Here is a 15,879-nt window from a genome sequence, read left to right on the forward strand (position 1 = left end):
GTTCTCTTGTTAGTGCAATGAATGGTGAATTCTACATCTGTATAGAGCTTTGCGCAATCGCTTAACAATCCACTGGTGTATTTAGGACAGCAGAGCCGCCAATACCACCCTGCTGATCTAATGGGGCTCACTGATGCTGCATTGTTCATACTGAATTCAGTGGACTGGCCCTGTTGCCTGTGGTGCCCGGCATACTTGCTCCCCTCAGAATACCAGCCTTGCCTGATGTGCCCACACAGCTGTCGCATGTGCTATGCCTCTGGCTCTTGCTTGGTCTAACTTTTGCATTTGGAAGCCTGGCATGCTTTATATCCTTGATCATACTGGCACCGTGGCAGGCTGAAGCTGCCTAATGGACCTGACTCGTTGTACCACCTTTAATTGAAATGGATGTCTTTGAAAGCTGGTTTGTGTGAGTTGCTCTTAATCACAATGGAAAGATAAACATTATTGATTGGCTTTGATTGCAACAATATCTTGACCTTAAACTCAATGGGAAGAACAATCACTGCCTTGGAATGACTGATGGTACAAAAGCAAAATACTTCAGCTGTTGGAAATTTGAAATGAATTTAAAATGCTGGAAGTATTCAACTAGTCATGTTTCATTGATGGAAAAAGGAAATGAATAATGCTAACAGAATCATCAATAAGTCACTGACTTAAAATATTAACGGTCTCTGTCTCCAAAGTTGCTGCCTGATCTGCTGTATTTCTAGCAATGAGTTTTGTTTGGTTTTATTTGAAGTTCATTTAACAAGTCCATTTGAATATGAATATTTTTCAGTTTATTTCAGATGGATTATCATGTCTGCTAAAATAACAGAGGAATGTTGTACAAACTGGTTAATTGTCTGTCCAATGGTATCATCACCAGCCAATCTCAAGCTAAAATGAGTAAACTATTCAGATTTGCTGAGTAAGGGGATAAGCTCACGTGGTACTAAATATTGCTTAATACTCACAGGGAAAGCAAACGACATCCAAGATAGAAAATAGGTCAGGGAAGATGATTCAAATGGTGAGCAGGCACAGTGATTGGAAGTTTATATGGCTGGATATTTCACTTTGTCTTAATGTGTAAGAAAAATGTTTCAAAGCTGAACAAAGGTGCTGTAAATTTCATCAACTTGTTAAACTGGTTGACAGCCCGTTAGCGATCACTCTTTCAGCGAAGAATGGATGGAAAGGGTTTTCATTTTCACAAGTGGGACTGCATGGTTTCCAATTTTCATCGGCCAATGTGTCAGCAACTAGATGGAGTAAAATTCAAAGTTTTCATTGTAAAAAAATGAAGAGTTTACAATTGCCTGACCAGAAACAACATGGGAAACAGATTTTTAAAGGAACTGGAGAAATGTTTACAAAAGGAAAAAATAAAAGAATATGGATGGGAAAAAGACAGGGGGATGAGACCAAGTGAATACATTGGACAGGTTCTTGAGCCTACACTCACCGTCCGCATGATTGCCCGCACCAGTGGCATAATCAATTCACACCCACAATGGGCGTGGACTTGATTTAAATAAAGTTTCATCGATTTGCATGGTCATTAAACACCTCCTTGGTCATATATTGAGCCCCTGCTGCATATTCAAACCCCGTTGACTTGACAGCACAGTTTACAACAGTTTCACCCAGATGTGAACCTGTCATGGTAATCTCCCTGGGGGTGCAAAGCTGGGTATAGCCCCAGCGGGAGAGGGACACAGTCAGGCAGTGGCCTGCAATACCCCCGGCACACAGGCTGGCAATGCCAGTTTGGCACCATATCAACACCAACCTGGCAGTTTCAAAACTGAGCCAGGGCAAGGGGAGATGACGGCACTGACTTTGGAGGTTGGGAGGATAGGGGGCAGGCAGTTAGGAAGGTGTCACCTCCGACTCCGATCGGTAAGGGGGGGTCTGACCCTGTGACCTTCTTGCGGGCTGGGGGGAGGTTTATTCATGTTCTGATCAGAGTGTCCTTTAAACATGGTGCCCCAGTCTCAGTGCAGCCGAGATTTCTGGTGTGTTGAGGCCACCCTGCATGACGGCGTATGGTAAGATCTGGAGAGAAAACCAGCATGTTTCTCTGGAGAGAATCATGCTCTGCCGAAGTCTCATAAGATTGCCCCCAGAAGCTCTGCCAGACAGCTAGCACAGGCAATGGCCTGAATGGCATTCTTTATGTTGGAAAAAAAGACTACAATTACTATTTATAACACCTTTGCTCTGTAGATATACACTTCATGGGATGTAACAATGGTGTACATGCCTGGAGGATCCAGGTTCAATGTTGTCTTTATTCTGAAGCATCTTTCGTAGCAGGGGCAGCTGTTCAACACTACTATCATAGAACCCCTACATTACAGGAGGCCATTCGGCCCGTCGAGTCTGTACCGACCACAATCCATCCAGGGCCTATTTCTGTAACCCTCATTTATCCTGCGAATCCGCCTGACATTAGGGTCAATTTAGCATGGCCAATCAACCTAACCCACACATCTTTGGACTGTGGGAGGAAACCGGAGCATCCGGAGAAAACCCACGCAGACACGGGGAGAAAGTGCAAACTCCACACAGACAGTGACCAGAGGCTGGAATCGAACCCTGGTCCCTGGCGCTGTGAGGCAGTGGTGCTAACCACTGAGCTGACGTGTTGCCCCGATGTCATCCATCTGTGGTACTTCACTATCTGATTTGTTTAAAATCAGCAAGTTTGACTTACTAAGTGAACCTGCAGAGATAAGTTTTCATTTTTGCTTGGATTCTTCTCTCTTGGCTTCACAAAGCCCACAGCCTAATGTCTGAAGTGACAGGGCGGTGCTAGTTGGACAAGCAGTGATTTACACCAGTGGATTTTGTGCTCCTAAGCTGACAAAATCCTAACAGTGCCCCTGTGCACATTGCGGGGATACCTAACCCTTAGCTCTGAAACCTGTATTTCAGTGCTCTGGATTGGTATCTTCACAGAGATCGAGTCTGTACAATTATCAGACAAACAGAAACACTACAGGTGTAGACTTTTGGTCACTTGGTTCAAAACTCTAGAACAAAGCAGTGTGATTCAGAGTGTGTGAAACACGTTAATCATCAATGAACTATAAGGGGTGGGGGGGGGGGGGTGGGGTACCTCTGAGATAGGACGGCTGCAAGTAAAATTGGCCAGGTTCCTTACTTCTGATTGTTTCTCAGTGACCCTTCCTAAAAAGTGAGCTGACATGTGAGGACAGATTCAGTGCTTCTGTATTCTCAATCCCAGAGAAGAGATGTGCTCCAGTTTTTATTTGTGTCTTACCTCCTAATAGTTTGTATAGCTTAAATTGTAAACTTTCGTCTTGATGTAACGCTAGAGAATCTTCGAACTTTAGGCCACGACCTCACTGTAATTAGAAAAAAATAAGTCATTAATTAATGTGTTAGATGAAGCAGCATATCATTAGCATCTAGATTGTGTAGTTTGATGAGTTTTTGGGATAGTTCTACGTTTGATGTGACAGAGTTGGCTTCTTAAACAGGTGAAACCATTGGAGAATTTGCCAGTGTTACACCAATGCTCTAAAATGTTTCAAAAAATGTTGAACACACAAATTACCAATTAATCTGTACTTGGCTAGGTTCAGTTTTAAATATGCACCTTGATACAAGGAACCCAGTAGAATGTAATGTTTTACAATCTTGGCTAACCATTGATATCGGGGGCTATTCTCCCAAAAGAATTCTAAGTGTCAAATTCAGTAAAACCAGGAGTAAATCACGCTGGCTTTTTTCAGCTGGAGTTTCAAAATGAATCTCCCACACTCTGTGCACTGCTGAGTACACCAGCACACACCCCCCACCCCAACACCAATAGCCAACCGATTGCTGGCCTCCCTCCCTCACTCAACCCAAATGCAGAGTGGTAGCAGGACTTCCCCCACCCCCACTGATCGTCTCCGCCCCCCCCCCACCTATCCCAGAAGTCCCAGCCCCCCCCACCAGGCCTTGCCCCCCTCCCCCCCCTTGGCACTGCCCTATGCCCAGTGGGCATTGCCACAGTGCCCCCTGCCATTGCTACTTTGCCCCTTGGGCGCCCGACCCTCTGGGAATTCAATGAGATTGAGGGATGGACATTTAACGAGTTGTAATTGAGTAGAGCTTAATCGGCAAAGCTTAAAGGATGGCTCCCCCTTCACTCCAGCGGGGTCGTGCCGCCAGCTCCCCATTAGTGGGGAGCTATACTAAACCACACTGGAGTGAACTACTCCTGGCGGGGAGGAGAAGCTCGTGGGCCCAGAGATTTCAGTCCCGGGCCTGCTAATGCTATTTAAATTAGATTTTAAATAAATTTTGCAGCTCCCCGCCGATTTCCAGTGTGGAGCTAACGGTACCGGAAATCCGGCTGCTGGAGACGCGCGGAGACTATTGCACCCAATGGGGAGCCCGCGAAACGGCCTCCGTTCAGGTCTCCCAGCCCGCTGCATTATAAAAGCAGCGCAGTAGAATGGGAGGATCGCCTCCATCGCACTTTTCACTGGTCTGTATATGGGTAACAGTTTACCAGGAACCACCTGTAATAGTTAACTGCCCCCAGGAATGATTAAATTCTGAGGTGTTTCTAGGGACCAATGCCTCCTTTATTGCTCATTCTTTGTCCTCCGTAGAATGCAATCCCTGAGCATTGACACGCTAGCTGAGGTAAGCTACTTCACTTTTCAGGTGAACTGCCACCTCCTGAAATCTCAGTACCTCTTCTAGATTGGCCAAATACGCATCCTCGGTTGCACCAGTAATCAGTACATCATCATGGGGAGATGTCAACGTTGGACTGGGCGGACACAGTAAGAAGTCTCACAACACCAGGTTAAAGTCCAACAGGTTTATTTGGTAGCACGAGCTTTCGGAGCACAGCTCCTTCATCAGGTGAGTGGCGAGTTGGGTTCATAAACAGGGCATATACAGACACAAACTCAATTGCAAGATAATGGTTGGAATGCGAGTCTTAACAGGTAATCAAGCCTTTATAGATATAGACAATGCGAGTGGAGAGAGGGTTAAACACAGGTTAAAGAGGTGTGAATTGTCTCAAGCCAGGACAGTTAGTAAGATCTTGTAAGCCCAGGCAAGTCATGGGGGTTACAGGTAGTGTGACATGAACCCAAGATCCCGGTTGAGGCCATCCTCATGTGTGCGGAACTTGGCTATCAGTTTCTGCTCGGCGATTCTGCGTTGTGTGTCTTGAAGGCTGCGTTGAAGAACACTTACCCAAAGGCTGAATGCCCTCGACTACTGAAGTGTTCCCCGACAGGAAGGGAATACTCCTGCCTGGTGATTGTCAAGCAGTGTCTATTCATCCATTGTTGTAGCGTCTGCACGGTCTCGCCAATGTACCATGTCTCGGGACATCCTTTCCTGCAGTGTATCAGCTAGACAACGTTGGCCGAGTCGCATGAGTATGTACAGTGTACCTGGTGGATGGTGTTCTATGTGAAATGATGGCATCCGTGTCGATGATCGGGCATGTCTTGCAGAGGTAGCTGTGGCAGGGTTGTGTGGTGTTGTGGTTGCTGTTCTCCTGAAGGCTGGGTAGTTTGCTGCAAACAATAGTCTGAGGTTGTGTGGTTATTTGAAGGCAAGCACTGGAGGTGTGAGGATGGCCTCGGCGAGATGTTCGCCTTCATCGATGACATGTTGAAGGCTCTGGAGAAGATGTCGTAGCTTCTCCGCTCTGGGGAAGTACTGGACGACAAAGTGTACTCTGTTGGCCGTGTCCCGTGTTTGTCTTCTGAGATCGGTGCGGTTTTTCACTGTGGCACGTCGGAACTGTCGATCGATGAGTCTTGCGCCATATCCTGTTCTTATGAGGGCATCTTTCAGTGTCTGTTGTGATCCTCCTCATCTGAGCAGATCCTGCAGTACATCATCCAAATATAAAAGACACACAGCAAGGCCTGCGTTAGGCTCTCCAAGATTGTTTGAAACATGGTGCATCTTGATGAAACGGCAAAAGGGCAAACTTCTACAGTGGTATAATCCCTTATGAGTGTTAATAGTCACGTAGCCTTTGGAAGATCATCCAACTCTAGTTATTGATATGTATGATTCATATCTAATTTGGTATATGATTGTCTTACAGTCACTCTTGCATGTAAATCCTCTGTTTTAGGGATCGGATATTTGCCCAGTTTAGCGGCTTGGTTTACTGTTAATTTATAGGGGGGAATCTTACCAAAAAATGGCAAAGTGTTGTATCCGGCGAGAAAACCAATGTGTTTCTCCCCAGAGAATCTGGTCAGTTTTACCTTCAGATCTTACAGCACTTTGCCAAAAAAATCAAAACTTTCATGCCGTCAGGTAGAGGTAGGGACCTCAACACATCAGCAAAACCCAGCAGGACTGAGATTGGGGCGCCATCTTTAAAGGGTTCCCCAATCACAACTGCAATAAACCTCCCCCCAAGCCCACCACGGAGGCCTTGGGGGCTCCTCTCCCCATCCCTGATTGGAGTGTCACTTCATCCCCTTCTGTAATCAATGGTCCCTTAACGCCCCACCGATCATAGGCCAGTCCTCCACTCTGCCCACCCCCAGTCAGAGCTGTCCCACAGTCAGCGCTAACACCCACCTCACTCCCTCTTCCCCTCAATGGCCATTGCCGGCATCCCCAGCTTCTTCATCCGCTTCCGGCTATCACCACATACAGAGTCATAGAGGTTAACAGCATGGAAACAGGCCATTCGACCCAACTTGTCCATGCCGCCCTTTTTCTTTGAACCCCTAAGCTAATCCCAATTGCCGCATTTGGCCCATATCCCTCTATACCCATCTTACCCATGTATCTGTCTAAATGCTTTTTAAAGGACAAAATTGTACCCATTTCTACTATTACCTCTGGCAGCTTGTTTCAGACACTCACCACCCTCCGAGTGAAAAAATTGCCCCTCTGGACACTTTTGTATCTCTGCCCTCTCACCTTAAACCTATGCCCTCTAGTTCTGGACTCCCCTACCTTTGGGAAAAGATATTGACTATCTAGCTGATCTATGCCCCTCATTATTTTATAGACTTCTATAAGATCACTCCTAAGCCTCATACGCTCCAGAGGAAAATGTCCCAATCTATCCAGCCTCTCCTTATAACTCAAACCATCAAGTCCCAGTAGAATCCTAGTAAATCTTTTCTGCACTCTTTCTAGTTTAATAATATCTTTTCTATAATAGGGTGACCAGAACTGTACACAGTATTCAAAGTGTGACCTTACCAATGTCTTGTGCAACTTCAACAAGACGTCCCAACTCCTGTATTCAATGTTCTGATCAATGAAACGAAGCATGCTAAATGCCTTCTTCATCACTCTGTCCACCCGTTACTCTACTTTCAAGGAGCTATGAACATGTACCCCTAGATCTCTTTGTTCTGTAACTCTCCCCAATGCTCTACCATTAATTGAGTAAGTCCTGCCCTGGTTCAATCTACCAAAATGCATCACCTTGCATTTATCTAAATTAAACTCCATTTGCCATTCATCAGCCCGCTGGCCCAATTGATCAAGATACAAATAATTCCGCCCTCCCCTTCCCCATGGGGTCTGTCCTTTGGCACAGGTTGGCATGAGCATGGTACCAACCTGGTGGTGACAACCTGTGCCAAGGGCAGTGCCAGGGGACATTACAAGGGCACTATCTGGCCATGTCCCTTTATTCCCGGGGGCTATACTTACCTTTATGTCCCTGTGGAGACCCCCCACAACAGACTGTAAACCGCGCCAACATGACATCATGTCAGTGGCGTGTCAATTTACGGTGGGGAGGGGTCAATATACAGTGTGGGGACAGGTAAAGTTTATTAAAATATATTAAAGTTTAGTTAAATCATTGTGGATGTGAGCCTGATTATTTTTCCAGCGAGGGGCAGTGGAAATTGAAAGTTGTGTTCTCGCCGGCAAGATTCACAACTTCCGGCTTCCACCGGATATTGAGTTCTTGTTGCCGATTTTATGCGTGGCTAACGCAGGTTCAAGATCCCAACCGTAGTCTCTGAAATGCGGACTGTTTTATCTGGTTTCACCACAGGCGTTATGGGTGCTGCTCATGCTGCAAAGTGAACTGGTTGGGTGGTACCAAGTTCTTCCAACCTTTTTAGCTCAGTCTCAACCTTCTCCAACAAAACATAGGGCACAAGTCTAGCTCGGAAAGTTTTGGAGTGGCTTCTGCATCTACTTGAATTTTTGCCTTTGTGCCTTTAATTTTCCCACGTTCATCCTGAAAGATGCCCTGATACTTCCAGGTTATCACATGCTGGCTTCCTTCTTTAATGGTGAAAATTTTCAACCAGTTGAGTTAATTTATTGAAGTCACTCATGGTCCATCAGGCTTGGTCCTTGGCCAGACAGCATGATAAATGGAAGTTGGGCAGAGTATAGCCCATAGTTCATAGGTATTTCGCTCATCCCCACTATTTCAATGGCCTCCCGCGTAGGTAGCCAATCTGGTTGAGGTGTTCTTGAACCTGAAGAGGCTGAACCTCTACTCGTAGATACCTGTAGGTCTGTTGTCCTACGACAGTAGCAGATGCTCCCTTGTCTATTTCCATTCTTAATGATCTTAATGTAATAGGAGCTACCTAGCCCGTTTACACATTACTTAACGGAAGAACATTCTGATCGCTCACAGAAAAGTCTTCAACATTATGTACTGGTGCCAATCTGTCCACTCTATTGCTACTAGGCAGTCTCTGCTTATTCTTACATCTGTGTCTGAAATGGCACGCAAAGCATTCTGCATCTCTAAATCTGCAAATGTCTGGGGAGTGGTATCCCCCCACACTTGTAACATTTTGTACTGATCCTGGGCAGTTAATTCATTCTCTTGAATCTCCTCAATTCTACCAGCTTCGGTATCTGTTTCCCGATTTAAACTGATGTCTTTACTTCTGGCGTCACTGAGTTTGCAGTTTCCTGCTCTAACTAGTGGACTGCGCCATTCTGCATGCTCTTAAAGTTCATGGGCGCCCTTCTCAGTGCTCTCCATTGCTAATGCTATTTCCAGTGCATTTTTAAAATCAACCTTTTTGTTGCGATTTTACTAAGCCTTGCTATATATGGTGCAATGTTCTCCCCTGGAGGGGCTCTCGCCATTGAATTAAACTTAAATTGTTGCAAAATCATGGCGGGCTTGGGATGGTAGTGTCCTTTTACCAACTGTATGATTTCTGTAAAGGAGCTTGTATCGGGCGCATTTGGGAACGTTAAGACTTTGGATCAAATTATAGGTTTGGGTCCCAAATTCACTTTGTAACATCGCCTTCCTCATTCCCTCCTCCTCAGTTTTGTTGACTTTGAAAAAATACTCTAAACGCTCAACATACTGTACCCAATTCTCAGCAGAGGAGTCAAAGGGATCCACTCTTCCAAATACAGGCAACCTTGCAGCTCCTTTTACTTCACAAGCATGATTTTGACTGGGCCAGGATCTAGGCTGACAATGTTGCGAGCACATTCCTGCTTTTTAACCTCACCACCAAATGGAGTAACTTGGTTCCACCAGTTATTAACAAAGAACAACTATTGGCAGTAACAACCATATACAGAGCAATGCAGAATCTATACTTACAATCTTGCCTCCAGGATTGAACTGCATGAACAAGCCCAGACAAGTTGGAGTGAAGCCCCAACTTAGTTTCGGATTGGTCACCCTGGGTTATGTGACCCTTTCAGAAGATCGCTTCTTAAAAGGGGCCAGACACCATAGATACTTGCAGGTTTAATGGCAATGCTTAAACAGATGAAGATTGGATTTATGGATGTCTAATGGGCACAGTGTAATGGATAGAGGTCTAATAGATGAGAAAGTGTGCACAAACCAAGTTTGTCACTGACAACATTTAAACTTAATGATATATTGGGAAAATGGGAAGAGTGTATAAATTTAATGAAACAGTCAAAATAACAAAATATAATTAACACAATTCATCATTCTATTATTGATAGAGTATTAATAAATTAGTACTTACTGTCTTTGACAAAGAAAACAAATGCTAGCCCCACAATAAACACATAAATCAACACTACTATTGCGATAGTTCCAGAAAGGTGTTTCACAGAAAGCTGGCATTGCGTAACTGTAGGTAAAGAATTAATTTTATAATTTTTCTGGTTAATATTCAGATTCAAATTTAAACAATTATTACTTTAAAATCTGACATAAAATCTGCCAAAGCATATAATAGGTCTAGGCAACTAAAAGCTGATGAAGCCCTTGAGTATAGAGAAAGGAGGAAGTTAAACGTGGAATTAGGAGGGCTAAAAAGGGCCATGAAATGTCTTTAGCAAACGGAGGAGAGGAAAATTCCAAGACTTTTTCTGCATATATTAGGAGCATGTACTGGAGGGCACCGCCGGAGCAGTCCAGGCAGCAGAACCGCATCATCAGGAGCCTAATGCACTGCTCGACAACGCACAACATGGCAAATGTACCTCATTATAACAGATCTCCACCTCAGTCTGAGGCCATCGCACTGGCATCACCAGCCATGACCTCATGGAGTAGTCCTTGTCTCCCACGAGCCATCCTAGCAGCCTGGGTCCTCGAAGTGCCCGGCTATGTTTGTACTCTGCAGGATGTAGCTATCGTGCGCACTCCCCAGATGGTGTGTACACAGCTGCATGATATTCACACACAATCTGAATGTTAAGCGAGTGGAACCCCTTCCTGTTAATGAAGGGCATCCCTTAATTATACGGGGCCTGCAGGGCAACATGCATACTATCTATAGCCCCCTGCACATGGGGTATCCTGGTGATAGCGGTGAAGCCTACAGCCCAGGCTTCCTGTTGGGTCTGGTCCACATCAGTGCATGTAAGTGCTTGCCCAGGCAAACAGGGCATCCGTCATCTCATGGACAGATGAACTTGTGTGCGGAGGACTAGGAGATCTCCGCCGGAGGCCTTGAAGGACCGGTGGCATAGAATTTGAGGGCTGCTGTGACCTTCACTCCCAAAGGGAGTGGGTGTGCTTCTGCCCCACGAAGTGCCAGGTCCGTGAGGACCTGACATAGGTGCCGGACTGTCTCCTTGCTGAGGATGCAGTCTGCGGCGGCACATGTTAACCGGCAACCCACCAAAGGACATGCAGGTCCTATACACCCTGGGCAGCCACGTCCTGGCCCCAACTGCTTTGCAGTGGGCGGACACCTCTCTTCTCCACAACAGCAGCCAAGAGAATAACTGCCAAATCTATTGGCTTTAATGTGAAATCCATTATCGCTCGGGGTGGGGATGGGGGGGATCCACTGCCCAAGTAGAGATGTCCCTTGCAGATCTGGCTGTCTCCGTCACTCAACTTGTATAAATCACCTTGAAGCTTCCTCCTCACCATTCACAATTCCGCCTAGTTTTGTGTCATCGGCAAACTTGGCAATGTTAAGTTTGGTCTCCACATCAAAATCATTGACATAGATTGTGAAATAGGGATAGGTAACAAATGCTGGTCTTGCTAATGTTACCAAACATCCCAGGAAAGAATGATAAAGCTCTGAAATCAAGCCCAATGTTGTTGTTGTTCATATTATCATCAATACTCACTGTTATTTTGTCCTCTGTGAATTGGTATAGCCGAAAGGACCACAGAAAAGATTCCATACGCCAGAAAAATTTTACTATGTTCTGTAAATCAAAATTGAAGACTTGACATATGTATTTGGGGAGTACTCACAAACTGATGCCTGTCTTTGGTAGTGGGGGGGCAGGGGCTTAGGTAAAATGCTCTTTTTGGAGTGTCGGTGCAGACTTGATGGGCCAAATGGTCTCCTTCTGCACTGAAGGGATACTACGGTTCCCAGGGTGACGAGGACAATTTACTTGCTAATTGAATCTAATACCGGGAAATGCCAGGATTTCTATGACACTCACTGCTCCCTTTTACCATCCAATCAGTTTGCACTAATATTAATGAGAAGGAATAAAATGTTGGCAATTTAAGTGTTCATTAGAAACCAGGGAAGATTATTGGTACAAGGGGGAAAGATTTCCTTCTTGCATACCTGCTTCAATTTTACACACAACAGGCAGGTTCGAGTCAGTATCAGATCATATTATGGGGGTCTAAGTGAAAGGATAAGCTTCCAGGAAACATTTGGGTCGGAATTTGGGTCGGAATTCTCTGGCTGTTCACGCCGGCAGGATTCTCCGCTCCCACTAGCAGCACACCCCCATCCACGGGTTTCCCGCTGGCATGGGGTGACATTAGTGGGAATTCCCATTGACAGCGATGGGACCAGAGAATCCTGCCGCTAGCAAACAACGCGCCACCTCCCACCAGCAGGAAACACGTGGCTGGGAGGCCGGAGAATCTCACCCTTGATTTTTGTACCCCTTCTCCTAATGTGTCCTACTCTCGGAGGTCTTTTGTTATTTTCAACTCCGCAGATGCAGGAAAACAAAATTCACAAGCATCTGTTTCAGAAGAAGTGATTCTAGAATGCAATCGCTGGGACACATCGCTGGAAATTCTCTACAGTTGAATGGGGGAGGGGATAAGGTGTTGGATCCAAGGAAGAGTACTAAACCTTAAAAAATAATGCAAAAAAATACATCAGCTATTGTTAAAAGGAAAGTGAATATATTTACAAAAGTATCATGTTTGTTCAACTCAATGGTGCACCCGTACAACCAATTGTGATTTCAGTCATTTTCTGTCACTCCTTCTAAGTGCTCGCCCAACAACTGCAGAACGGATGGAGGCAGCCTCCTGACCCATTGGCCCTGGTGCCTTGGATGACCATGGAGGGCCTCCTCTGGAGCACCAAGGCCCAACTTATTTCGGCTGTCCTGCTGTGCACCAGATGCTTCCTCTGTGGTGACAGAGGACACAATTGAAGTGTTCACAGGTGAAGTGGATTTAGAAAGGCCAGACAAACTCTGCAAGTCCTGAGTGGAGGTCCCAAGGGTGTCCAGCACTGTACTTCCTCCTTTTGAGTGCCCAAAGGCCCCTGCCTGACTCCATGAGGGGAAGGCATCTGGAGAAAGTCAAGGTATAGTTTCATATAGCCACTGCAGAATCTCTCCCAGCAGAATGAAGGTCTGTGTGCATCTTTGGAAGAAACCACCATCCTCCCCGTGGAGACCTTCACACATGCACATTTCAGCACCACTGAGGAGGAACTTCTTCACACAAAGGGTTGTGAATCTCTGGAATTCCCTGCCCAGTGAAGCAGTTGAGGCTACCTCGTTGAATGTTTTTTAAGGCAAGGATAGATAAATTTTGGAGCAGTAAAGGAATTAAGGGTTATGGTGAGCGGGCAGGTAAGTGGAGCTGAGTCCACGAAAAGATCTGCCATGATCTTATTGAATGGCAGAGCAGGCTCGAGGGGCCAGATTGTCTATTCCTGCTCCTAGTTCTTATATTCTTATCCACCACCAGGTGGATGACCTCCTCCGCCTCACATGCTATCCTGTTGAGAGCCTCAGATACTACTGCATGATGTTCCCTCACATCTTGCATTATGTGGAAGGGCCATTCCCCAATAGCATTTCTCTACTAATACTGATTTCCTCCCTCTTATTAAGCCCTGGGTTCCCCAACATTTTTAGTATGTAACGCGTATCCTCCTTTGCGAAGACAGAACCTACGTATGTACTTAGTTGGCCAGCCATTTTGTTCCCCGTTATAAATTCCCCTGTTTCTGACTGAAAGGGAATTTTGGGAACAGAACACTTGGGCATAACCTATTAGTTGGTGAAGGAGAGAGATAGATAGAGAGACAGTGAGAGAGTTTCAGAAACTGTTCAAACTTACCCTCCTTTATCAAAAATGAACTTTTCACATGAGTCTCTGGTTGCAGATAATAGAAGACAATATAAATGATTGTTCCTGAGATAATGAAAAATCCAAATCCTTCAATAACTCGGTATGCTGTGGGGTACACTGGAAAAGGACACAATAAAGAGCATGTGAAATAAAGAATGCATTGAGTAGATTATATAATGGAAGATTAATCGATTCTTTCTGAAGAAAACCCGATGTTCAAGATTAACTGTAAATCTCGACTTGTTTCAGAGTCAGATTTTTGTGGATTTGAGACCCATTCAGGGACCTGAGCCCATAAACCAGGATGATACTTCAATGTGACACATCCTGCATATGGCACTGACTTTCAGGTAAGGTGTTAAATTGGGGCCCCTTGTACCTCTTTCTATGTAGAAGATCCAATTAATTGAGTGTTGTATCTGACTACATAACCAGCAACTAAACTACAAAAGTAAACAATTGACTCTAAAGAGTTTGGCATATCCTAAGGATATGAAAGGTGTTCAAATGTTTTATTTGTTCAAATTTCTGCACACTCTGCATTAAACCTGGGTTGATCCCCTGGCTTGGTGGTAATGGTAGAGTGGGGTATATGCCGGGCCATGAGGCTACCGCTTGAGGGTCGAGTAAAATTCTGTTGCTGCTGAAGGCCCACAGCACCTCACGGATGCCCAGCCTTGAGTTGCTAGATCTATTCGAATTCTATTCCATTTAGCATGGTGGTAATGCCACACAACACCATGGAGGGTATTCTCAATGTGAAGACGGTATCTTGGCCTGAGTTTTACCACCCCAGAATCACGGTGGGCAAGACTCGCAGAACGGCATTCTCCATTGGCCTCGGGTGGGATCTTATGAGCCTTGGGCGGGCGAGGCAATGTGAAGACGGGACACTGTCTCCACAAGAAATGTGCAGTGGTCACTCCTACCGTAACTGTCATGGATATATGCATCTGTGGCAGGCAGGTTGGTGAGGATGGCCAACTTGTTGGTTACCTCACCACCTGCCACTGTCCCACTCTAGCAGCTATGTCCTTTGGGACCCCGCCAGCTCAGTCTGTGGTGATACTACTGAGCCACTCTTGCTGATAGGCATTGAAGGCCCCCACCCGGAGTACATTCTGCGCCCTTGCCATCCTCAGTGCTTCCTCCAAGTAGTGTTCAACATGGAGGAGTACTGATTCATCAGCTGAGGGAATACGGTACATGGCAATCAGCAAGAGGCTTCTTTGTTTGACCTATGGTGAAGCCCTTTCACGTATGTTTTAGAAAATAACTTATAGTTTAGGAATTCAATTTAAATAATAAATTGAATCATTTGATTAAGAAACTAGTAGACAACCTTGAAGTATGTGCAATTCAATCAGGACTGGGGTAACTACAGTTCAGAGTAACTTGTTTTTAAGGTCAGGGTTAAATGTGAGAAAAATGAAATAATGGATGATTTTTGAGCTTCTGGTAGAAACAGGAGGTCTTCAATAAGTTATTTCAATAAGGGATTCAAATTATTCATGTAGAGCCAGATCAAATAGGCTTTTGTAATAAAAAGAGGGTTTCCTGGTACAACCAGTAAGTCTGGTAGGTCAGAGAATCAAACAGTTGTTTTGAAAGTAAAAGATAAAAATATGCTGAATATGATACATTACAATGGGGTTGGGCTGTTGGGGCTTAGAAAAGTTCTTCCGTTTTAATTTATTTGTGTGCATTTGCTCACAGAAATCAGTATTCTGCTTGGTTGGAGCTTAGAGGCAGCGAGAGAAATCTGTCAGGAGTGAAGAAGCAGCTGTGGGAACAGATTGTGAGAAAGCATTTGGTTTCTGTCCAAAGCTAGGACAAGGGGCATAGAAGTATTTGGGAACCAGAAATATTCCTCGTTTTTAAATCACCAAATACAAATACAGCGAGATCCAAGCTTGAGCTGAGAAGTCCACTGCCATGAGGTTTTGAAGAAAAGTTGGAGGGCTACTCATCCAAATGCTGATGAAGAATCCCCATGAAATCTTGCAACTTGAGAAACCAGCTAAAATACTGTGGAGAAATCAATGTGAATTCCAGACAGCGGTGGGATACTTGAATCCGAAGAAGAAAAGTCAATGAACTCTCAAGATTTTGCA

The sequence above is a fragment of the Mustelus asterias genome, chromosome 2 (genome assembly GCF_964213995.1).
Source record: "Mustelus asterias chromosome 2, sMusAst1.hap1.1, whole genome shotgun sequence".
NCBI lineage: Eukaryota > Metazoa > Chordata > Chondrichthyes > Carcharhiniformes > Triakidae > Mustelus > Mustelus asterias.